We start from the raw sequence: 24,634 nt of genomic DNA on the forward strand, positions 1-24,634 counted from the left end.
TTGTCTATTACCAATTCATTGTACTTAAAGAATAATAAAATGAAACAACCTGATGTCTTGATAGAGCGGTATTGGTTGAGCACGCCAGTATGAGAATACAAAAGGACTAGGTGTCTACTTGGCTCGTACATTCGTTTTTCATGCTTGAATAATTAAGTAATTGGAGATCAGGGGTGCCGTCTGGCAGAGTGTGTGGCGACATGGCAGCGCGACGAATGTACTGTTGTAGCTGCTGTTGACCGAGCTGTTGGCGTTGCAAGCGCGCTTCTTTTGCAAAAAAAAAAAAAAGCTGATTCTTTGTCCCCGCGCATGCGCTGCTAACAGTGATCTTCTAAACTACAGACTCGCACTTTTCTGTCTCCTGCCTTACGTCACAAAATTCACCCGGGAATATACCCTACTTCAACCTGCAAGTTTTGTCCTGCTAGCAGAGCGGACCTTGACCACATTATGTGGCAATGCAAGAACCACTCCCCTCCCCCTAACCTTTGTAGAGTTTTAAGTAGTAGGGAGCTGTGGGAGGCTGCCATGCGCAGCTACAACCCCGAACTTCAGGAAGCTATCCTGAGGTGGGCTGAGGTGGTAGAGGAGGCCTACCGCGAGTAGGATAACCTCCCTCGCCTTCTTCCCGCACTTCCTTTCCCTTTAAGATGAGATAAATAAAGTTGTCTCTCTCTCTCTCTCTTTCCACTGTAAATCGTTCATTCAGCTGACGTTCGGCGCGATATGCCTGGGTCAGCTCGCTGAAAGAGTGCATGCGCTCCCGGGAAGAGCTCGACTACGATTCCGCCGCCGCCCGGTTGATGAGACCTCGGCCGTGGTCATTGGCGGCTTCGTTGCCGGGGTTCCCAGAGTGCGCAGGCACCCAGATCAGTTCCACCTGGCCGGGCGGGTTCGCGGAGGGTGAGCTGAGATTGCGGAAGGCGGTCTCGTGGACTCGTCCTCGTGCAAAATTTATCAGTGCGGTTTTTGAGTCGGAAAGGACGTACCGAGCATTAGTGTGTGTAAGGGCAAGCGCGATCGCCGCTTCTTCCGAGGATTCCGGGGTGGATGCGCCAGGAAGGTGGAGAATTGCGATGGGTTGGAGAGTATTGTTAACGGCTACAGCTACCGCGTCTTCGCCCGTGCAGGCCGCATCCACCCATACGGCGTCAGCTTCGTTACCGTAGTATTTGTGTAGAGCTTTTGCGCGGGCTTTGCGGCGGGCTGAATGATAGGTGGCGTATATATATATATATATAGAAGAGAAGAAAGGGGGCTAACCGAGGGGCCCGATATTTAGTAGTCATATCATAAGAAGCTTCTCGTTTATTACATAACGAGGGTCTCGAATCCGGCAACATTGATGCCTTTAGGTAGCATATGTGGGTTTATTGACCAGTTGCCTTCACCCGAAAAGATCACGTTCTCGTGACGCCTGCGGCAAGAAGGACGTTCCACGTCCGCCGCCAAGGTCTGTGAGTGGTGGCGCTGGCTAACACACCCAGGGTTCTACTAGGACACATAAATACCCAAGAAAGTGGATGGGTAAACCGCTCCGCGGTAGCTCAATCGGTAGAGCATCGCACGGGAAATGCGAAGGTTGTAGGTTCGGTTCCCAGCTTCGGCAAGCTGTTTTTTCATCCACTTTAATTTCCATTAGGTTATCGTTTGTTAATTGCACTTATTAAGGTGAACCATTAGGGACCGCTAAATTATAATACTTTATCTGGAACCGTCCCGCCACCTCTATGCAAAAAAAAAAAAAAAGAAGCAGCTTCTGTGTTTTCAAAGGTGCTTGGATGGCCCCAAGGAACTCGTGATGATGAAAGCGGTGGATTGTTAAACGTGTTTTGGCGGGAAGTGGCCAGCGGCAGTTCAGGCGGCCTGCAAGGCACTTTGCGCAGACGGCTCGCACTGGGGAGAAGCGTTAAGCGCTTAGTGATGCCGGCCACGCGCCATCCGCTACCATGCATTGTAGCGAGGCACGAAAAACAATCCTCGCTGCCCAAGCAAGAAATACGCAATAAAGAAAGCAATACTTACGTGACCGCTACTCTGAAAGAAAACTTGGACTCGGATGCTGTTTTGTCCAATTTCCCAGTGTGCAGCCGACAGTGCCCGCTTTCAAAAGTAGGTGGGGGAGGCAGAGGCGGGGGTAGCATGACGTACTTTGCCCCCCCCTCCCCGCGATAAACACGCCTATTGCACGTGAACGAATAACCGCGGCCGCAATTGCACTTTTAACGTATACCCATTACTTGCCTTTCGCCTCGTTGTATGGGCCTAGGGCCCATACAACTTTCGTAATGAACTTGAACGCTCTATGTAAAACGAAAGTGAATTCGGGTTACACAGTGGAGGCACGCAGGGCGCGTAACGGCAAAACTTATTTGCATAGAAACAAAACATGAAGCAGCTGTGTAGTTTGAGTCAGCAGATCAGGACGCGGAGCTGTACCATGCAGTAAAAGTTTCTCTGACGTGTACGTGAACCTCGAAAGTAACCATTCAATGTACTCCCTGCGTTGCATCAATACTCAAGTTTTGCTAGTGAAAGTACTTGGCCAGCATGCTAGCTCGGCCGTTTAAACTTGGTACTTGCGACATCTGCTAGCTTGCTCGTGTATCCGCGTGCGCTTTGCAAGAATAGCCCGCAACCGCGAACTTAGTCTGAATTTTTAAGGAGACTCATGCATGCCTTGAAATGCATTTGTAAGAGACAAATGTGACAAGAGACATAGTGTGGAGAAGCCTACTTCGGCAACTGGCAGTGTTTGTGTGTCTCTAGAATGTGTAACCTAGAACGCTACCCGAGAAATGCTAACCGAATGAATGAACGATTTACGGTGGAGAAGATCACTGTTAGCAGCGCATGCGCGGGGACAAAGAATCAGCTTTTTTTTTTTTTTGCAGAAGAAGCGCGCTTGCAACGCCAACAGCTCGGTCCACAGCAGCTACAACAGTACATTCGTCGCGCTGCCATGTCGCCACACACTCTGCCAGACGGCACCCCTGATCTCCAATTAATTAATTATTCAAGCATGAAAAACGAATGTACGAGCCAAGGTGACACCTCGTCCTTTTTTATTCTCATACTGGCGCGCTCAACCAATACCGCTCTATCGAGACATCAGGTTGTTTCAGTTTATTATTCTTTAAGTACAATGAATTGGTAATAGACAATACACAGACGAGGGTGCCAAAGTTAAAGACTGCAACGGAACCCTCGGTTAATAATACCAATGTAGAGATGTATTAAAGAGGAGCAAGCTAACTAAAAGAAACATCGGCTATCTTCTGCATTAGCGAGGGTCCTCTGCAAGGAAAAGAAGAAAAAAATACCTATGATATGTCAGCTCTCGCAACTTCTTACCAGCAGTGGTGAAGCCGTCATCATCCTACGCACGATGCCTTCGTTGCATATACATATAGTGCGAGTAAATTGCCCGCGGCGAACTCTTGTGGAAACGCCTGGCATACAGTGACGCCCGTTTGAGCAGGCGATGCCTTTGAGTAGACGACACCAAATTTGGAAGGTTTAATGGCAGAACCTGTACGTTTCAGCGAGGGCTTTGGTAGGGTGAAACACGTACGACGAGTCAATTATGTGCCCAGAAATAATATTGAATTGACCACTTTCGCCGAAATTTGCGTATGCTCAACAGCTCTCCTCACGTCGGTCGCGTCCACCCCTTCTCTTGCGCGGCTGAGTCAGTAGACACCACGCTCTGCTTCATATATCCGAGGCCGTGACGAGCAGTTGGTCATCGCCCCCGTGGTGGCAACTAGGCACGTTTTCCTCGCGCCAGTGAATTTGCACACGAATTCATTATCCAGTCTATTGCCGGCCTCGGGCTCGGGAAGAAGGCCTACGACTTCATCCGATCCTTAGCCAGAGAACTGCCAAGCTCAAGATCGAAGGATACCTCTTGCAAAAGATCACCCTCGGTTCACGCGGCACGCCTCAGGGCTCAGTCATGTCGCCAACATTATTTAACATCGCAATGAACGGGCTTTCTAAGGAGCTCGCGAAGATTCAAGGAATCAACCATACCATCTACGCAGATGACATCGCCATCTGGTGCGTCGGCGGGAGCGACGACCAAGTTGAAGCCGCCATGCAGAGCGCCATCGATGCGACCGAGCGCTTCCTCCACCCCACTGGGCTCAGATATTCTCCATCGAAATCTGAGCTACTTCTCTACAAGAAAAAAGCCAGAGGCGGCGGCCATCATGATTGGAAACCGGCGTCCGAAATTAAGCGAAATACGGCTTATCACTGGTGACGGGTCTCCGGTGCCCAGAGTGAACTCACTCCTAATATTGGGGATAAATACCGAGTCTAACGGTGCCAATGGAACCGCACTCAGAAAGACCACCGCCTTGACGTAGAGTGCTCTCGGCCTCATTCGGAGGATCGCCAACAGGCACCGGGGAATCAAGGAAGACAATCTCATCCGCATTATACATGCTTTTGTTCTCTGCCACCTTTCATACTCGACGGCCATGCACAACTGGCATGTTGCAGAGAGGAACAAGCTTAATTCACTCATCAGCAAGGTCTTTAAGCTTGCCCTCGGCTCACCTGCAAGCACCCACACCGAAAACCTGTTGAAGCTCGGAGTCCACAACACGCTCGAAAAAATTATCGAGGCACAAGAGCACTCGCAGCTGCTCAGGCTATCGGGCACTCCGATGGGCCGCAAGATACTCGACGAGATGGGCCTCAATCCTGTCGACCAGTGCTCCGACGCCGTGCGGATTCCCAGCGACTTCAGGTGTCAACTGCAAATCGCGCCCCTTCCCCGCAATATGCACCCCGCAAACAACATCGGCAGACGTCGGGCCAGGGGTACAGCTCTACTCGAGCATGTCCGAAATAACCACATTGAGGCAAGCTTCGTGGATGCCGCGGCATATGTCCAACAAGAGGCACTCGCCGTCTCCATCGTCGACACCACTTCAAGGCTCACTTGCTGCGCTACGGTACGCACTTCGAGGCCCGTGGTAGCCGAACAGGTTGCAATCGCGCTGGCTGTGCTCGATGGTCGCAGAGAGGCAATATATAGTGATTCCAAGGTAGCCATTAAGGCCTACCAAACCGGTATGGTCTCCCCTCAGGCAATCCGCATTCTCCGAAGCGCCATAAGTATCTCTCCGCATTCTCTCATTTGGTTTCCCGCTCACTTGGGGTCGATTGAGGGCTCTCTCTCTAACCCTAACGAGGGCGCGCACGAGGCCGCGCGAGGACTCACTGACCGCGCCGCCTCAGCAGTCCACCTGCCCCAACGTTACTAGACTAGCCTAGTCTAGTAACGTTGCCCTGCCCCGCGGGGAACCCTTGCTCACGTTTAATGAAATCACCACACAATACTATCTGTCAAGACGGGTATTCCCCCTCTCGCACCCCGCCTTATGCAGGGCGCGGGCAGTTACCCTTCGACTTTTACAAACACGTGCGTATCCTAACCTCGCGGTCTTCATGCCATATACCCTGAAAGGTATCCCAGTGCGGACTGCCCTGCCTGTGGAGTAAGGGCAACATTGGACCATGTGTTGTGGGAGTGTGAAGCCATCGGCTCCTCCTTCAGCGAGGATAAGTGGGCTGCGCTCTTGGGCAGCCCCGAACTGAACGACTAAACCCTGGCCGTCCAGAGTGCCCGCGATCAGGCCGTCAAGCTCGGCTTGGCGGTCTCTATGTGGGACTAGCCGGGTGGCGCGGGGTTTCCCCTGCGTCTTCTCTGGACCGAAATAAGGTTACTTCACTCACTCACTCACAAGCTGCGCCACGTGCACGCGCAAAAGCACGTGCAAAAGCGAAAAACGTGGTTATAATTATTATTATTAAAATTATTATTATTATTACTGTTATTATTAATATTATACTCCATACGTTGTTCAGTCTCGGGTCACGTAGCGAACCGGTACAGACTGCACTCACAAGCACCCCATGACTAGAGGCGTGAAAACAGTGAAACGCCACTGAGAGTCCCTTCACGCACATGACTGCAACCCAGATTCGCTAAAACGCCGCGAAGGTTTCACCGCTGAACTAGGCAAGAAATGACCAGTGGTACCTGCGGCTGGAAAGCACCGCAACTTTGCCACCGCGCTGGAAGTGACGTCAACCCCCCTCCCCCCCCCCCCCCACACCTTACATACGACGTACGCTGAACCTGCGAAGAACGCACTACCAGCGAGAGCATAGCTTTACCAACTAGTGGCTTCCGGAAAGTTCTTTTTTTATTTATTTACTGACCGCTGACTCGCGGTGTGGCGCCACGTTTGGCGCCCCCTGTGCAGAGTTTGCGCAAGCCCGCGCGCTGCCTCGTAGATTTCAACGCCCCGCCATCTCTGAAGCCATTGTTCAGCAGGTAGGGTGTTCCTCGAGAAGAGTTACACAAAATTACGACAGTTCTCATTTCCAAGAGACACACCTCTGGCACTTCTGCGGTTTGTGCCACACGAACTCAGTAGAGCTGCGCTCCGACAGGCACGTAAAGTTCATTAAGCAAAGAGAGAGAGAGAGAGGAAATATATGTAAAGCATTAACAGAAAGGCGGTATACTCTGAACTGGTGCAGAAGGACCAGGAAGAAAATGAGTGACAAACCTACTAGGATTATGTAATGACGGCTGGGGTGTAATGCGCGGAGCCAGACCCAAAATAAATTCATCAGACAGTGGTCCGCTAGCGACTGTGCGATCGAACAGACCAGATACTACCGTCTGCACGCGGACGTGGGACAAAAGCAAGACAGCCGTGCAAGTGTTTCTGGCATGATGTAGAATTCATAACCTGGACCAGTGTCATGCAACCTATGAGGCGTCTATAGCTCCTCGCGAACGCGACACCTTACTCACTAAGCAGAGCACGCCCAGGTGTTTGTAGGACAGGAAGAGCGAACAAAATCATCCCGACCGAGGAATCTGTGTCTCACTGGGCAGTGCCGTAACATTAGCACATGCTAGAAAATAAATAAATAAATGAAGAAAATAAAAACATAAATAAAATTAACGTATAAAGTCAAGGTGAAGGTTTGCAATGTGAAGCTCAAGGTTGGGACATGTAAGCTCTGAACAGGAATCCCTTCACACGGACACGTACCCAGGGATTTTTGTTCTCTTCTTTTTTTTTTGGGGGGGGGGATGGCGGGGGAATGCTTAACCTTAGGTAACTTTTCTATGCGAATGAGGGGGGGGGGGGGTACTGGCACTAGTACTAATTTGAACAATGCCCACTATTCGCCATAAAGACGCGTAAACCCGCAGAAGAAAAATGAAATAAGGTGTATCTCACAGGTACGCCTCTGAGATACACTACTCCTTTACTTCGCGAACAAGGAACATCAAATGGACTCGCGCAGGAAGAAAGAACAAGTAAACAAGCGAAAGTCTACAATAAAGATTTCTTGTAGCGTTTTTTAAATTGGCTCTGGAAGAATTATTGAGAAATATATATTTGCGGAACAATCACTGTTCTTTTGGATCCCTCGTTTATGGCTTAATGTTTAATTGGGCGACGTTGACGTTTTGAAATATTCGAAAAGTATTGGAATTATATTCGCATTTACGAACAACGACTGAACACAAGCTGAATGAGCTCAACGACGAACAGAAGCTCGGACACCGAATCGAATAGCCCACTATATTGATTCGATATTGGAAAGTTTCCAATATATACACCCATAGTAAAAACGTACTAAATCTAGCTGACATAGAACGTGTAGTCGCTGAACCGCATGGCGAGGGAAAAAAAGTATTACAGATCACTGGAACGCCATAAAAGAACGCGCAATTGCAAATTATTCCAATGAGGCATACGTTAAGCCCGTTTAATTTTATAACCCTCGATAATTGCGTTTGACGCCAATGTCGGGGTTCCCAAGCACGTTGCGTTGCACTTACATATTTGATATCGACCACACCGTCGCACGCCGGCATTTACCACTGCACAAAAAAAAAAGAAGTTGCGGAACGCGATCTTTCCAATTATTAAAAAGAGTGAGGGGGAGGGGACGTCGCATCATGCAAGGATATACAGCTAGGGGATTGCGAGCCAAGAGCCACGTGTATCGTATCCTCGAACTTTATGCTAATTCGTATAACCGGTATCGGCTGGCTGCAGCACTTGCGCATACGATATGGAGTCGTTCAACTTCACATAACTCACGGTGTGAAACATGAACTGAAATGGTTGCCGAGAGTTGATGGCAACAACCGCTTTCGAATACTGAAGTATAAAACCCCATGCAAGCTATCTTGAGCGCGACAGTGACGGGATGGAGATGGCTGTCGCGTTCACTCGTCGCCTGCAAGTCGAACCACACGCGAGCGACGACCTTAAGCGAAGTCTTTCCGGCGTTGCCACTACGAGAGCAGGAAATACGCGCAGAAACTGGCACGACGCGTGCTTTATTAGTTTAAGTTGACGTGTTTAGCAGTAAAGAGCGGCATGGCGTATCTCCGGAGGTCTTGCAATAGGTTCTTATCCTTGCACGCATCCAAAGTGGGCCGTTTGCCCGTTCCGTGCGAGAACCGATAGTACCTGCCTGATGTAAATCCAGTTCGCTCACAGCACTTCCGGGCGACGAGCGACGAATTCGAGATTTCCAGAACCGAGCGATACAAGAACAAGCGATACTGTGCGCGCGACCGTCGTTCGTCGCCGTCGCGCACTAAATAGCTCTCACGTGGTTTGGGCTTTAACTACGAAATCACGTCGTCCGGTATAACTTCCATGCCTTCGTGTGCTACCGCACACAGGCGCGGAAAGCGCCCATGCAGCAAAATTGCGCCACGGTATGCGCAGATGCACGCGTCTGCACGGACTACGAGGAGCCAAGCGGGACGATGTCGCTCGCTGGCGCGCACGCAGGCGCACTTTCGAGAAAAATACGGCTACCACACGAAATATGTAATACATTTGGAACGTCTACTATGCTACAGATATATAAGGCACAGCGGGATTCGACACGGAAATAAAGAAAGATATCCATAATCACTAGCCACAACAGTGGACGTATCTTGCAGCACCGTGCTCACAGCTGGCAGGTATTCCGCGTAGCGCCGTAGGCGAGCACACGACAGACGAGCTTGGTTGGACGTGGTCGAACGGCTTAAGCGCTAGCTCACAGATGTATTTTAAGCTGTCGTGTTGGTCTCACGCTACTGCTGGAGCGCGTAGACACGGCACTTGAGAATCTACGCTACGTAAACAACTAAAATTACGTTGTTGTCTAGAAATCATCGACGCAAGCATGCATTCACAAGTTCACAACTGCGCCACACTAGCACATGATGCTAGGCTAGCCACAATGGCACAAACTATTATTTATTACCACCTTTGCTAAAGCAAATATTCAATAACTTCCAAGATAGGGAACTATTTTTATTTACACAAATGAACAGAAATATAACAAATTAAACGTATAAAACGGCAACTGATACATAAAAATTAGGCAACAATGTACAAAACACGTCCACAACAGTCAGCAAACAATGATAATTGTAAACTAATTTGCTACAATAAAGCTGAAGTAATTATACACAATGTGTAATAAACATTCAAAAGGTATTAAATGCCAAAATACTTTGTCTATTATTTATTGTCGCTAAAAGTCTGGCAACGTCAAAACATTCATTAAAGTATGGCCACTGCGCGCTACCTCTAGCTTGTCATACACTTGCGAACAGCTTGTATCAAAACCAAATTTAAAGATTATGTACTTAAAAACCAAGAAAATAAATAATTTGTAATAGTGATGCGCCTTTATTGAGAAAATGGAAAAAGTTTTGAATTGCAAAGTTTAAGCCACACTGTATGTAGTCATAAAAATCAGGCAACATAAACGCATATAAATTGGCATGTTACGGCAAGAAAAATGTTTTTAAGGTACGTTGGCTTACATGGTACTACATAAAATAAAAGAGCTAGTTCAATTCTCGCTCAAAAATAAATAAGGACCAGACCAGCAACGATTGTCTCATATTCCTTCGAGATCCGCGCCTAGCGCCTCCGATCTCAATACATCGGTGGGGTTCATTTTTTCTTTTTAGCAGTTAGGAACTGGTGCAGAAAGCACATTTGGGAAAAGAACGGGATAATCCGTCTATCTACGGGAAAATTAACGGGGAAAAGGAAACACAAAGACGAAGAAAGTCCAACGAGGGCGAGTATATTTCGTAAGAGAATGACGAGAGAATGCGTACCCTGTCTATACGATCTCACCTTGCACAAGTTTTCTCACTTTTCTGTGTCTGTGCTTGTCTTGTGCGTGTGTATGCGTGGGTGTTTGTGCGTGCGCGTGTGCATGCGTGTGCGGGTCTGTGTGTACCTGGCTGATTCCGCGAGAGATCAACACGGGTAAAAAAATTCATATCTTAGATTCCATTGAATATTTATGATTTTATGCGCATTTCACTCGGCAGCACGAAAGAGAACGTAGCTTTCTTTTTGCCAAATGAATATTCTAGGAGAATAAAAATAGCGAAATTCTTCAGTCTGGAGGCACCCATTTCATGCACAATGCATTGTCGCAAATTCACAACAATGTGAAATACAATATGTTACAGGTACAAAGAACATGTTTTTGTCTGTAAAACGTAGAAGTAAAGAAGGGACCAGCTAGGATGGTCTGAGGCTTCCGTGCAAAACGTAAGTGATTTAGAATACCTGCTTATTTGCTACAGTTTTCAAAAGTTGCTATGTTTACGACTTTTTATCAACTAAACCAATTGATGTAGCATATTGAAATTCGGTGGACTGTGAGACCTTAACCTATTCAACAATTCTGTTACATATTGTTGTTGTATCATAAATTACCATTTCTACAATTCGCCTCAAATGTGAAGTTTTTACGAAAATGAACGTTATTTAAAAATAAAAATAAAAAAAACACCATCGTAAATTTTTCGCGAGATCTCACAAACAGCTGTTCACAGGCACTTGAAAAAGAATATTAAGAAACTAGTTGCATTATTTTGTTTGTAATGACAATACAGGTGATAGAAATGAGAACTTCGCCAGAATGCAGCAAGGGGCTAAGGAAAAGGGACATTGGGGTAAAAAGAACGTGCGTAATCATGGTCAAGTTTAGAAAATTCAAAGGCGTACGCCTTTGAATTTCTTAAACTTGACCATGATTACGGGATGGCCACTCAGCCATTCCGTAGGGAGACCGTCATCTCTGCCCTCTACTCAATGCAGGAAAGTAGACCACAGATAGGACGTTAATTGTGTGATGTCCTCAGCAGCGCAACCTGTATTTGTTGCGTAGTGACGCGCGACCGCGATCGCACACTGATTTTACGTGCGAAATAGTGAACCGTATAGGTACATTCGGGCGCCAAACCGTGACTCCACATAGAGTTAATGTTGCACTCATGTGGTCAAGTTATGCTCATTGCAGTTACACATATCATGGGGCTGACATTTTTTCATCCTTTCCTAATACGCGGCCAGAAAATATCCTGCCTGGGGCCGGCGGTCGCATTTTATCAGCAGGGCCCCGATCACTGTCAGCGTCAAGCGATGGTTTCGCGTATATCTTCAGGCTCATCGGCAGTACCGTAGCTAGGTCGTATGAAACTCGGGGCCCATGGCCTTCTGTCACCCCCCCCCCCTCCCTCCTTTGGTGTTGTAAGCAAGGCGAGGATATTCCAAATTTCCGGTGAGGGAGTGGCGGTGATGTTTCAGCACCAGCACAGCCACCTTGGATACCGTGCATGACCCCTGCGACGCATAGTCCATCGAGCTATCCATCACGCGGAAATTTTCCGTGTATTCGCGTTCTTCATTCACGCTCGGCAAAACACTTTTGCGTCACACGTATTGAGCAACAGAAAGCTAGATTTGCAGTGTATCATGTTGCTCTCCAATTTTTTCACTCACACCTTTAATCTAACTAGAACATCTAAAAAGTTGATTAATTAACAAGACGAACTATCTAATTAAGCGGGATAAAAAATAATTTGGGTATCTCCAAGCGACGGCAAACAACACTACCTTGATTCTGTCCACCTACGTGGCATTCGCATATTTTTAATCTCTTGTTAAAGTTAGCTGGGACACCCTGTATATACCGACGACACACAAACCATGATCGGCGATGAGCGCACCCCACGAGCACATGAACCGTTCCGCAAAGGCGAGTATAGTTAAGCGACCCCATGCCAATTAAATTCGTTTGCCCGCACATTCGTGCAAATTATTACGTGCGATGTTAAAGCTGCAACTGACAATTCAGCGTCGCTACACATCTGGTACATCGGGTACACGAGCTCGGGCTGCTGGTTACTGGAGCATTCTTTGCCATTTTATCATCTACGCCCAGTCAAGCTGGCGGAAATAGGGACGTCGTGAGACATACGCGAACCCCCCCCCCCCTCCAGCTGGCACCTGGCACCCGAAGCCTTGCTGCTGGATGCAGTCAGGCCTAGAAGACTGTTTGGAGCGCTGGGTGTGCGCCCCAACAGACAATTTCGGCACTGGGTAAATGCTCCTTCTGGGCGAATCTCCCAGAACGGATGTGACACAACGTGTACGGTGCCTTAAATGTACCTGGACATAAACCTCTAATAACCATTATTTTCTCGACGAGCATCATATATCGCCTGCGTGCGCTCGCGACGCGGACAGTTACAGGCGGCGAGGCCGTCCGTTGTTTCCGTCAATGATTGCTGCTGCTACCTCGCAAAGTAAAACAAGCTCCGTGTCATCTAGGTTTGCGTTAGGTTTGCGTGCTTTGTTTCTTTTTCTTTCTCGCTTGATTTATTTATTCTCACTGTGTTCTTGAAGGCTCAATTCTCCTTCGTTCGGGCGGGGAAAGTTGTTCACTAGCGGAGAACATCCAGAGCAATGCTACCCGTTTTCGAATTTCGCGCCCGAATTGCAGTGCAGGTACGCTTTAGTACGACTTCACGAATTTCAAAGTAGTTAGGGATGCTTGGGAATCTTTATTTCTCTGCGATGCAGTATAATGTTGTTCATCGGTAAACCATTAATTGAACTCGAATATCAGACACTGTCAAAATCCTATCACGTCACGAAGAACTAGCGCGGGCACTTCAAACCTCTGTTTTGTTCTGTGCCTGTGGCGTTCCGATATTCCGGAAGAGTAATATACAGAGAGGTATAGAAAATATCCTGTCCTTGTTTTTCTTTTGTGCGCGCACAATTGTAGATGCACGCATCACGGTACTGTAGAGTGCCCAGTACAGTGAGTTAAATTTGGAAAGTGGGGAAAGAGGCTGATGTTCACACGAGACCATTGGTATATATGACCAGCTATTGGCAGAAAAATGTCGCAGCTTTGCCCGAACGGCTTAGCATTGATAGCTATAGCAAGGTATTAGATAACTACACAAAGTGAGGTGCGTAGTTTTTTCTGCCGTATGAATTGCAGCGAACGTGCGCTTAATAATTAAATGAACAAGCATGATGTCCCGCAGGCAAACATGAAAAGATCTTACTCGATGAGCACGAACACTCACTGTCATATCGCTGGCGCGATGGAGAGCGCCGGCAGCTGGGAGCGAATGCTTCTAGCTGCCTCGCGCGTCAGCGCGTCTCCGAAACATGAGATTACGCGATGTTTAACACTTGGCGCCTGGCAACACAGTGAGCAGGAAGCCGCCGCCTGGGCTCGCCCTTAACCTTGCTATAGCCTTGGACCCGTTAGAGATGCCTCCAAGATACCGCGCGTGGGCTAGCGTGGGCCGTGTGTGCGCTCAGGCGCGTGGACAGGCACGCGCAGCAACGACCAGGTTATAGGAAGAGACGCACGCCCTCCTCCCTTAGAGCACGTTTCATCACGTGACCTCCAACATTGGGCGTGCGGAAATACTATGCGCATCGAGCCGCCTCACCCTCGTGTAATTTCCTTCTCACCAACGTCAGACAGAGCACGATAGGAGTTAATCGCACTTGGACTTTATATACGAAACATGATGGCGAGGGCGATGACGACGGTGAAAATGCGCTTGGAGTGTCTATTTCAATTATATTGCAATAATTCGTAGTGCCGCCTGCGCGAGTATATAACTCGTTTGCTGCATCTTGGTATCTTACGCCACCCATATAGTAACTCACAAGTCAATGATGCAGGAGCGGCTCCTCCGGCAAAAGCGCGCGCTGCGCCGCTTAGGCGTCCATCCGCAAAGCTAGAATATAGTTACTTTGATGATCCGGAGTCCTGCGCTGTTGTGCCTCCCTCCGTGTTTCTCTGGGGCTCTTTTTTAAAGAAAGGAGAGAAAGAAGAAAAAGAAACAAACGAATTCAGGGGAGCTGTAAAATATAACTGACTCCTGCCAGTTTAAGTGGCGGTGCTGCCGGTAGTTGATCAGGATGTGTGTAGGATAGGAAGGGCGGCCTCAGGCGCAGTGATATCGGTCGTGTCGAGCTCTTCATCAGACGACACAGTCGCATTTTGCTTTATCCTTGCCAGCGAAAGGTCTGGTCATATGTTCGCAGAAATGAACCATGTTTACTAATGGCTGGGTGACTTTACGGCATAAAGAACGATAACAGCAGCGAACAACGGTATGTAAGGAATAACCTTCGGTACGGTCAGCTTGAGCCTTATAAATAAAACGCAAATGCATGCATGCATGAATGAATGAATGAATGAATGAATGAATGAATGAATGAATGAATGAATGAATGAATGAATGAATGAATGAATGAATGAAGCTGCGCCTTTCTCTCCTTGCCCTAGATAGCGGCAGGATTCGCAGCCATATTAAGCAAATAGAGATAGGCGCCTTCGATTGGAGACGTGCGTTTCTTCGCTGCGATGGCAGAGAAACCGAGCAAACAACACCGGGCAACAGCTTGTGAATCCTCACCTGCGGCTAATACCTGACGGGCGTGACTTGGGAACGAAATTCAGTCGTTTAAAGTCTTCAAACAGTTCGTGTTGTGGTTCTTGCGTAAGCTCGCTGCACGATAGGTGATGCTCCACAACTGCTTCCGCAAGTGATGTTACTTTCGTACTATTTCCTTTTATTCTGATTTTAGCATGATAAGTACGATACACAAGGTAGCTTAAGTGATTTCGAGCTATATGCATCTAACGTATGTACTGAATGCTGCAGTCCAGAGCTGTGTGCCCAGCGTATGCTCCGTACAGATGTTGGAGTGTGTGCGGTTTACGCGTTATAACAGGTAATACAGGAAACATGCGTTGCGCGCGTTTTAATGCATGGCACTTTCCCTCGTATGTAGTGACAGGTGGCATGCAATAGTGTACGTTGTCTGCTCGATATCTGATGTGCTTTTATGCTCAGCAGTCCATTGCTGGTTTCTGAAGTTCCAGGTAAACCATTTAATGGTTGCCTACAGGAAATTTCATGTTTTTATTCGGTACTACTACTACTACTACTACTACTACTACTACTAGTAGTAGTAGTAATAATAATAATAATTGATAGTGGAATTCTTCTCTCCACTCAATAGGCAGAGGAATTATAGATTTTCGGTGCACGCGATTTATATGTGTTAGGACAATTATGAGTTCAGATGAGAACCAGTGGGGATATCTAGAGTGTTTAGGCCTGTACTGAGGAATGTATTTGCGCAGACTCCTCAAAACAAGTTCCACAAACTGATCAACTTGGTCGTCAACATCGGCTTTGTTTGTAACCTCGTTGTGCTTAGGAGGGCAACGCCACAGCCGCTAAGCCACCGCGCCGGATAGCAGTGAAGAAAGAGTAAAGAAAGATTAACTTCTGTCGGGTATTCTGATTTTCCGATCTGACGCCTACGCTGTTTTACCGACGTCTCAAACATCAGTACATGCTCAGGAGTGCAAGCTGTTTTGATAATTGTTCTCGTCAAATATCAAGCGCAATATTTTTCCCCCATTAAGCTGCTTTTAGCCATCACTGTTTCGACAGCCTGTGTACAACTTACTACGGGCAATCTTTCCCGTCGTGCGGAGTTTTCCTTTACATACGATGATGCAGTCGATTTGAGACCGACCCTCGGTAAAAGCTTTGCTATAAGTCTGATTTCTTCTTTTGGAACCCTGACTCTGCACATGCCTATTCATTACTGTATACAATATTGTACAACACTACATTACTGTCTAATATTGTACAAGTACCCATTGGCGTAGACGGGGGGGGGGGGGAGCTTACCCCCCCTCCTCCAAAATTTTCTGCCAACCCCCCTCCTCCTTTCCCACATAACACAAAGTTTCAGGAAATGGGCACCGAAAGAGCGAAATGGGTGAAAGGGCAAGTCCGAAGAGGGAGGAGGGGGTTGTGATGTGGCGCTGAGCCAACACCACCTGTGTTGGTAGCCGTGATCCTTGAAGGGCTGCAGAAGATAGCGCAACCTTTCCTCTTCTCCCCCTCCTGTCGATCATTTTATGGAGCTTCCCTCTGAACTTGGGTATAGACCTTCTCATCGGGCGAGGAGGAAAGGGAGCGCGACGACCCTTTCCTCCTCTCTGGCTTATGTGATCCGGCACGGCGCTGCTTGAAAGTATTGCTGTCGCGTGCTGTGGAACGATTTCGAGATGATTTAGATAGTACTTTGTGTAATTCACGCAACGTCCGTTCATATAAGGTCGTAAGGGAAGCCTTTCGGTGCATCGGTAACTACAGTACGCGGAAATATCTCTTGGGGCGTAAACATGTGACGCGCATATCAGCCGGGGTGTGTGTACGTCTTGTGAACTATTTTGCGTGTGTCGGTTTTAATTCGACGAAGAGAACCGGTGTCTATGCATTACCAGCATGAAGTGGTAAATCTGCTCGCTATCTGATCGCTTGGCGTACGGACTGAAACATAAAACATAAGCGCGCACGCTCGTGTACGACCAACCTAAGGCAACCACGAAAAGTCTAAGCGGCAGGCTCTATCAAATATTTGTGATACACCGGCATCGCTCTCACGCATTTCAAGTCTAGTAGGCTTGAAATCACTAAATGTCTACGCTAGCCTCCTGCATGAGACCCAGGGCGTTGCTCAAGACAGCGATCACTGCGGCTGGTGAACCAGCATGATAAATATATAAACTATTAGTCATATCCTAAGAAACCAACAAATACTGACACCAAGGACAACATAGGGGAAATTACTTGTGCTTAATAAATGGAATAAAGGAACGATAAATTAATGGAAATTAAAGTGGAACAAAAAACAACTTGCCGCAATTGGGAACCGAACCCACAACCTTCGCATTTCGCGTGCGATGCTCTACCAATTGAGCTACCACGGCGCCGTTTCCCCACCCACTTTCTTGGGTGTGTCATACGCCGATGACCTCTGGGTGCACGAAGGCAGCGACGGTCGCATCGGAACGGCACTGCAGCAAGCAATTGAGACAACAGACCTTTGAGTATGGGGTTACGATGTTCACCGAAAAAGTCGGAACTCCTACTCCACCGCCCCACGCAGAGGGGCAGACCACCCGGGTGTGGTCGGAATGCGGCGACGACCAGGCGAGAATACGAAGAGATCAAACTACGCACGAGAAACGGAGCAACCATCCCGATAGTGCGGAGAATCAGGGTCCTCGGCATGATAAGCGTGGCCAACGGCGTCAACGGCGAAACAATCAGTAAATTGAAGTACAAGACGGCTATCGCCATGAGAATTCTCAAGAGGGTCACCAGCCGAAGAAACGGAATGAGGGAGGCGAGTCTTACACGACTCATACACTCTTTCGTTATGTGCCATATTGCGTACGTCGCGGCATTCCACAACTGGTACAAGGGAGAAGAAGGCAAGATCAGCGTCCTCATCCGCAGGGTGTACAAGATAGCACTGGGCCTCCACACTAAACATTTCTACACCCTTATGGGTGTTAATAGGGGTGCTTTCGGCATTTACACCTATGCCCACACCCTTCTAGCACCCTTTTCGGCCAAAGCACCCTATCACAAGGGTGGATACCACACATAAGGTGTGACTTTGCTCAAAGAAGGGTGTTAAATCGACGCCTGAGGGGTGTTGAACGTATTGATGCATAAATCTGAGTAAAGTGTACACGTCCACGCATTGAGCAATGTGTGTATGTATTGCATTTTTAATGCGAAAGCGTTTCATGGCCTTTCAGGTAGGAAAGGTGGCGTTCTCCGCAACAACAATCCATACGGGACCCTGCTCATGCCAATCTTGTCATTTCCCTTGAAAGCATTCAGAAAGCATTCAGAACCGCGCCGCCCGTTTTATTCTCTCAAATTATTCACTTCATTCTAGCGTCACGTCCATGAAAAGAACACTAGGTGAACCTGACCTTTGGTTACGTCGCAAATACTTTCGTCTCTGTCTTTTTCATAGAATACGCTAATTTAACCCTTCTCTTAAAGAAAATCTTTTCACCACACCAAGTTCTCGTCTCGCATCGACCATCAACACAAAATTGATGTGCCATTCTTCCTTTCTGCCAAGAACAGCCACTGAATGCAACCACCTTCCCGCCTCCACAGTCTCAATTTGTGACACCACTAATTCAAGGTCGCCGTTCAAATTATCTTATGGTTTGATTTTCTATTTTTGCGCTGCATTGCAATTATTGCATATTTTCATCACTTCTTTCTGTTGTGCCTACTAGGCCTTGAATGTATATAATAAATAAATAAAATGTGAAGTCATCACCGTCTTGTATGACGTCAGTAGTGATACAGAAGGTAGTAAATACAACAACGTTAAGTATGATGCAATTATGCATGGGTAAATAATGTGAATAAGGGTGGAATAAATTGCATTAAGGTTCGTACAAACTATAGCACGGTGGATTACGGGAGATTAAGGTAGAATTGTGAAGAACACGTGACAATGTATGAACTAACGTATCATGGTCACGTGACAATTGCAAGTGTAGATGCGTGAAGCGATTAAGTTTTCCCATTCCTAAGTGACGGTCGATATTTCTTCAAGGATTCTGATGTTACTGGCATGACGGCCACTCCAAAAATGTATCATCCAGAAAAAGAACGCCCTTTCACTAACAATTCCATTATCATTATTTTTCGTGCTCACAGGAATATTAACATGCAATTAAACACTTCTAGAAAAACTGCAGTAGCAGAGCGAAAACACGAGAGCAACTTGCGCAATTCTGCACTAATATTTCGGTGCCCTTAATAGCCCAACAAAAAGTGGTGAAATGGAAGAAGCTGTTTGGATACATTGCTGAACAAACAGGGACGTGTTGTTGGACGAGCCTCTGCTGTAGGCATCAACGTACAATTTGCATGGTGAATCCATAAAGAAGAGTTATAGAGGCGAGATCACGTTGGAAGTTCTCAAACCCGAATTTCCACGTGCCTTGCCTAATTGATTCAGAGGTTTACTAAGCTACTGATCTGCTTTCTAAGTGCATCCTCAAATACAGCTTGTAAGGCTGAGCCTATATATTAAGGGCTGGTGTCGTCAAAGCTGTAATTTCTTATCCAGAACATACGCACTTGCAAACGCAGTCTTCAGTCTCCTCATGAATGTTTACGCGTCGCTGTCGCACGACCAAGATGTGAGCGTCTTTATCGAGCCATGATATCGCTGAAACTACGCTGTGACCTCGCAAAGTTGCTTCGTTCGGACGCAGCGAATAATCTAATCGCACCAGCAGAAGAGCGCCGATCGTCTCGCTCACGGTCCCGATTTGTGTACTGTACCCTCAGTGATGCAGCACAGACTGCGCCCCCCACCCCAAAATAAAATGCCCGGCACGAAACGTAGTAGCAACTACCCGCCTCACCGCTCTAGTTAGAGACTACAACGAAGCAGCAGCAAACAGGCGGCCATGCGAGCAAGCAAACTTGTCAGAATAAACGTTCAATTTGCGCGGCCGCCCCATGCCCAATGAAAAGCGACCGGAAGTGACGGCCAACGCTGTACTATCACTTCGGCGCGCGGCAGGACGGGAAGGCGGAAGCTGCGCCATCATGCTCGTTTTCGCGTGCGTGCGCGTCGCGCGCTGTGCGAAGTAATTTTAAACGTGTGATTAGTTTTGCGCGCGGGGTAGAAAAAGATGTGGCCCATGCTTTGTGTATTACTCGTGCCCCACTTCAAAGCAAAGCGTTCGTACTCACTGGAAGATGGATCCACGAAGGCTGAAACGAGAAGTTGCAACGTGCCCGGTCAGTAGTACTGGCATGATGGAAACTTTCAGGCAAGTGCCCGTTTATTTGGTATTTGTTTTGTTCGCTTTAGAAATATCTCACTGTGATCTCGTAGCATAATTCATAATTCGCTAATGTAAGAGCAAGAGCAACTGCACTCCTACTAGGGCAAGTTAACTACCTCGATCTCGTCCCGTGTGACTAATGTTTGTCAAATCTACATCGGGCGTGGTGCGCCTGCATAGTTACGCTTTGTTTCTCAGCGCTTGAACGTTCATTGATGTGATTCTCTTGTGCGTTCAGCGCGGCTGCTTGTAATACGGTCGTTCACACTTCAGTTAAATGTGGTCGACCACTTTTGCATCGCGTAGAAAAAGGACTGGCTTAGCCACTTTTCGAAGGAACCGGCGCGGTATTGGTTCTCCCTGATGCGGTCGCGTGCTGCTGTTGCTGCTTGCCGGACGCCTTCATCATTTTTTCGGCTCGCTTTGTCTGTGCGTGTGCGCGTGCTCGCGCTCGGCTTGATTTGTGTGTGCGTGCGTGCGCTCAGCTCAGCTCGCTTTGTGTGTGTGTGCGTGCATGCGCTCGGCTCGCTGTGTGTGTGTGTGTGTGTGTGTGCGTGTGCGTGCGCGTGCGTGCGTGCGTGCGCGCGCGCGCGTGCGTTCAGTACATGCCGGTTTGTATGGGCCGGCGTGTTTGCGCGTGTCTAGTGCGTACGTGTTTTGTGAGTGTGTTGTCTGTGGGTCGCTGTGTGTGCGTGCACGTGTTAGCGTGTCTGTCTGCACACATGTATGTGTGCTTGTTTGTGTTCATCAATGTGCGCGTGCGCGCTTTTGTGTCTGCGCTTTGAGAGTGCGTATACTTGTGTGTGCGTGTGGGTGCGTTTTGTGTGCGTGCGTATGTATTGCATGAGGCCGGTAGAGTTTTACTCGCAATGAAACTCTTCCGATTTGGTGCAGCGAGTGTTCCCGCCTGAAAGCCGAGTGTGGTTTCAAGCCACCCTGGACAACTGCTGTATGAGGCGCCGTTTCTCGGAAGGACCAGTGGGAAGGCGCCAAGTATACGCTTCGTCCTTTTTCCTCCCATGTCCTGATGAATCGATATCCTTGTTTTTTTATTGTGAAAGGAACGTTACATCCAGAGCATAAATAAATGATTAAGAAATCTGGTAGTGCGTTTCGCCATTACAATAATTCCGATCTTAAAGACGTGGATTTCCCATTAGCCCACATTTCTTTTGATGCAGACAACCGCTGAAATTGTTAGCGGCAGGTTATTCGAGACGTTCTACGTATATAGCAATTGTCTTCAGGAGCTTTAATGAATTTTGAAAATTTGAAGTGTTGTGCTTTAGAGGTATCATATACAAGCTTTAGGTCTCCGTGTAATTTGCATGCCCTTCGAGAGCTGTCGCCTATAGCCCTATTGAAATTCGTAACTACAGTTTGGAGCACTGGGGAAGCTAGAAGGCTTGTCCTGGCTCTCGAGAAAGTGTTTAAGCTGGAGGTGTAGGTTGAGGAGTTTGGAGTTAACTCAAAGGATTTTTTATGCCTTAGCAGTAGGAGTGACACAGGATAAAAAAAAAATGTATGTGTGTCAAGCACAGGAAGCTGCTCATGTGGTAGAAGCATGTGTGTGCGTGTGTGTGTGTGTGCACCCATGCATGCGTGCGTGTGTGTGAATTCTCTCCTCAAAAGGGAGTATGTGTGTAAGTGAGCTATTTCATTGCTGGTCTGTTTGCCAAGAATTGGCAAGAAAACACAATAATCAATTTTACTTGAAATAATAAACTTCAAAGCATACTGGCGACAGCAGCATACAAGCATGCAGCTGTGTGACAATCTTAATGCATGACTGCAACATCTGGAAGGATGCTTGCTTCTTCTTCAGTAAGCAGCACAAAGTCCATATTCTTGGCTTTTCTCGTGCAAACCAAAACGAGGCTCATTTCCAATGATCTTGTCATTTGCTCTAAAAGCATTTGTTTATCTTGTACTTAGAGCGTCGTTTCTCGCAGGTCATGCAGATGGTAGCAGCAATTTCACAATGCCCAGCCTTGGTTCCCCCCATCAAGAGCAAGCCACTTGCGTTCGCCTTCAGACAGATGGTTAATGTCTTCTTGAAAGCGGTTGAGAAGACAACATTGTAAGTAGATATAGTTGTGTAGTGTAATCAAGTTATAATTTAAAACTCAGGCTCCTTGGCCGCCTAAGCTTGATATGATGTGCAGTTGTCTGTGGTTGTAAATATTGCCGATGGTACAGTGCATACTGCAGGTATGACTGCTGATCCAAAGTATACATTTGCATTTTCTTGATGGTCTTTCATAATGAGAATTTTCTTTGTGCAAGAATATTCACAGAATGCCAGGGCATTGTAGCATCATATTCTTTATTGTGCATTCACTGCTAATTTCGTATTACCTTCCTGCTACCAGTTTATTTGCAGGAAAGGAATATTTGTTTACTCTCTGCAATGAGCTTGTTATTTGCTCATTGCATTACACTCTTCTACCTTTAATTTATTCCCATATAATTATCAAAACCTTAATATTTCAGCTGTTTTTATTTTGAATACAATATCAAAATCAAAATGCACCGGATTGCAATCTAGACTGCAAGGGATTTGAAGAAATTACAAGAAACCAGGACCTCTCGGGAGCGTTAAAAAAACGTTCCCGCAGGTAATGTGCCTAATTGTACTGAGCTAGCTGCTCACGAAAATTGCAAGCATATTTCATTTCACATAGTTTTGCAGGATATAGCAGGCCTATCGTAGTCTCTGAGCACAACCTTACCTCATTTGCATCATGAAAATGTCTCATGCTTAATTTGGGACAAGTTTTGAAAAATGAAAGGATCATAATTTTGAAACTACACAAAGTATTGGTTGAGGCTAGACAGTTTTCAAACAACTTGACCATGTTGAACTTAGCCATTACAGGACGGAAAAAAAAACATGCACAGGAGCACTCATTCAATGAAATGTGAGGCTTGTGGTTATTTTCCACATGCAAAATGTAATTTTAAGCGAGAAAGGGCAGGTAGCCAATTTACAACCATTGTGACTCATGCGGGTAGTAGCAACACAGGATGAGAAATGGTTGTCTCTGAGGTTCATTGAATATGTGAAAACTCATATACAGTACCCCCCCCCCCCCCCTATGAGGGGTAACCGTGCAATATGTTTTAGGCAAGAAAGACGATTGTTCTAGGAGACAAGAAATTTCAGGCTCTAGTTGAGAGGCTACAGAAAGAACGACCATGTTAAAAGTCGCAGATTAACATAAACTGCATCGGAGTGGCATCACAGTTTAGAGCATGAAGTGGGAGCATGAGGAAGGATCATAAGTTTAAATAAGGGAATACTACTTGTCAGTGCATTGCCAAGCTAACCCATTGAAAGAAGGGGGCGTGCTCTAAGAAAAATAGTTGACAACACATGCTAAATTTTCGAGGAAAGTATGCCAAAATGTCCATTCTTACTAAATTAGTAAATAAGAAATACACGATAAATTTTAGGATGCAGAAAGTGTCTAATAAACTGCATTGGAGAGTTGGATATTGCTGGGCTGGATGCATGTATTGCAGGGCAAATGAGAATGCCAGTGGGGATTCCCTCATGTTCATTTTGTGTGCACTCTCTGTAAAACAGTTCTCTTTGTCTCCTAGTGTAATAATGTGTAAAAACAGTCATTATTTAATGCCTTGTGCATTTCACTCTTAATGCGCCATATCCCGTAAGCTTCTCACCTGCAGTACTTATAAAGTGTAATGCAGGTATATTGCAGATTTCATAATCTCAATTTTGTATTAAGGTCACATACACACTCTTGGACTGTTGTTGAGAGATGTCATTGGTAGTCTTAAAACTTTATTCACTCTTATTTTCTATGGTGAAAAGGCTACTGTAAATTTATGTTTTTGCTGCTGTATGTGCCTTGTGTTCACAATGACATAGTGGTTTAGCATTCACAGTAACATGCAATTCTTTAATTTGCAAAATAGAAACTTCTCCTACCTTTCACTTGTCTTGCCCAGTTGCCTGAGTGGTGCATTCTGCCCTGTCAGAATAATTAAGTTTGTTACTTTGAGGAGCTTGTTGCTTTATCAAATTTTCCGCAAAGTACATGTGTAATTGCACGGACTGAATTCTCATGATTCTCTTCTTATTTTGCTAATGCAGGATGCAAGATTCCAGCAATGCCATGCGCTGCATTTATTGGTCAAGATGCTCAGAGAATGGAGTCCCTGCACCTCGTGGTTAACCGTGAACATTTCTTTTTCTTTTGGAAAGCTAAAGGCCATTTGCTGCATCACTTGCATTTTTGCAGCTCAGATGTGTACTATATTTTTCTAATTTTGAATCAGTATTGGCTGTCCAGTATAAAAAATGACGTACAGCGTGAAGGACAAGGACTGCGAGAGACACACTCCACTGACTTTCAACAATATTTTATTGCGTTGCCACATCGTGTGTGTATACACAGAGGGGTCCTGCGCAGAAAATGAAAGCCAGTCACAAGGGGTGTTCTAACAGCAAGTCATTGTAAAAAGAACTTAGTCACTTGAAAAAAAA

The 24,634-nt window shown here is 46.7% G+C and overlaps 1 long non-coding RNA gene across 2 annotated transcripts; it reads left to right on the top strand.

Moving 5' to 3' along the window:
- The first annotated feature begins 19,827 nt into the window (after positions 1-19,827).
- On the top strand, positions 19,828-24,597 carry LOC135920040 (uncharacterized). Of its 2 annotated transcripts, none has more exons than XR_010570139.2 (3): positions 19,828-20,106; positions 22,074-22,201; positions 24,242-24,597. It is a non-coding gene; the product is annotated as an uncharacterized lncRNA (long non-coding RNA). The 2 variants fall into 2 exon arrangements; XR_010570138.2 differs by having other exon boundaries at positions 19,831-21,114.
- The last annotated feature ends 37 nt before the right edge of the window (positions 24,598-24,634 follow it).

This window comes from Dermacentor albipictus, unplaced genomic scaffold (assembly GCF_038994185.2).
Source record: "Dermacentor albipictus isolate Rhodes 1998 colony unplaced genomic scaffold, USDA_Dalb.pri_finalv2 scaffold_20, whole genome shotgun sequence".
Lineage (NCBI taxonomy): Eukaryota > Metazoa > Arthropoda > Arachnida > Ixodida > Ixodidae > Dermacentor > Dermacentor albipictus.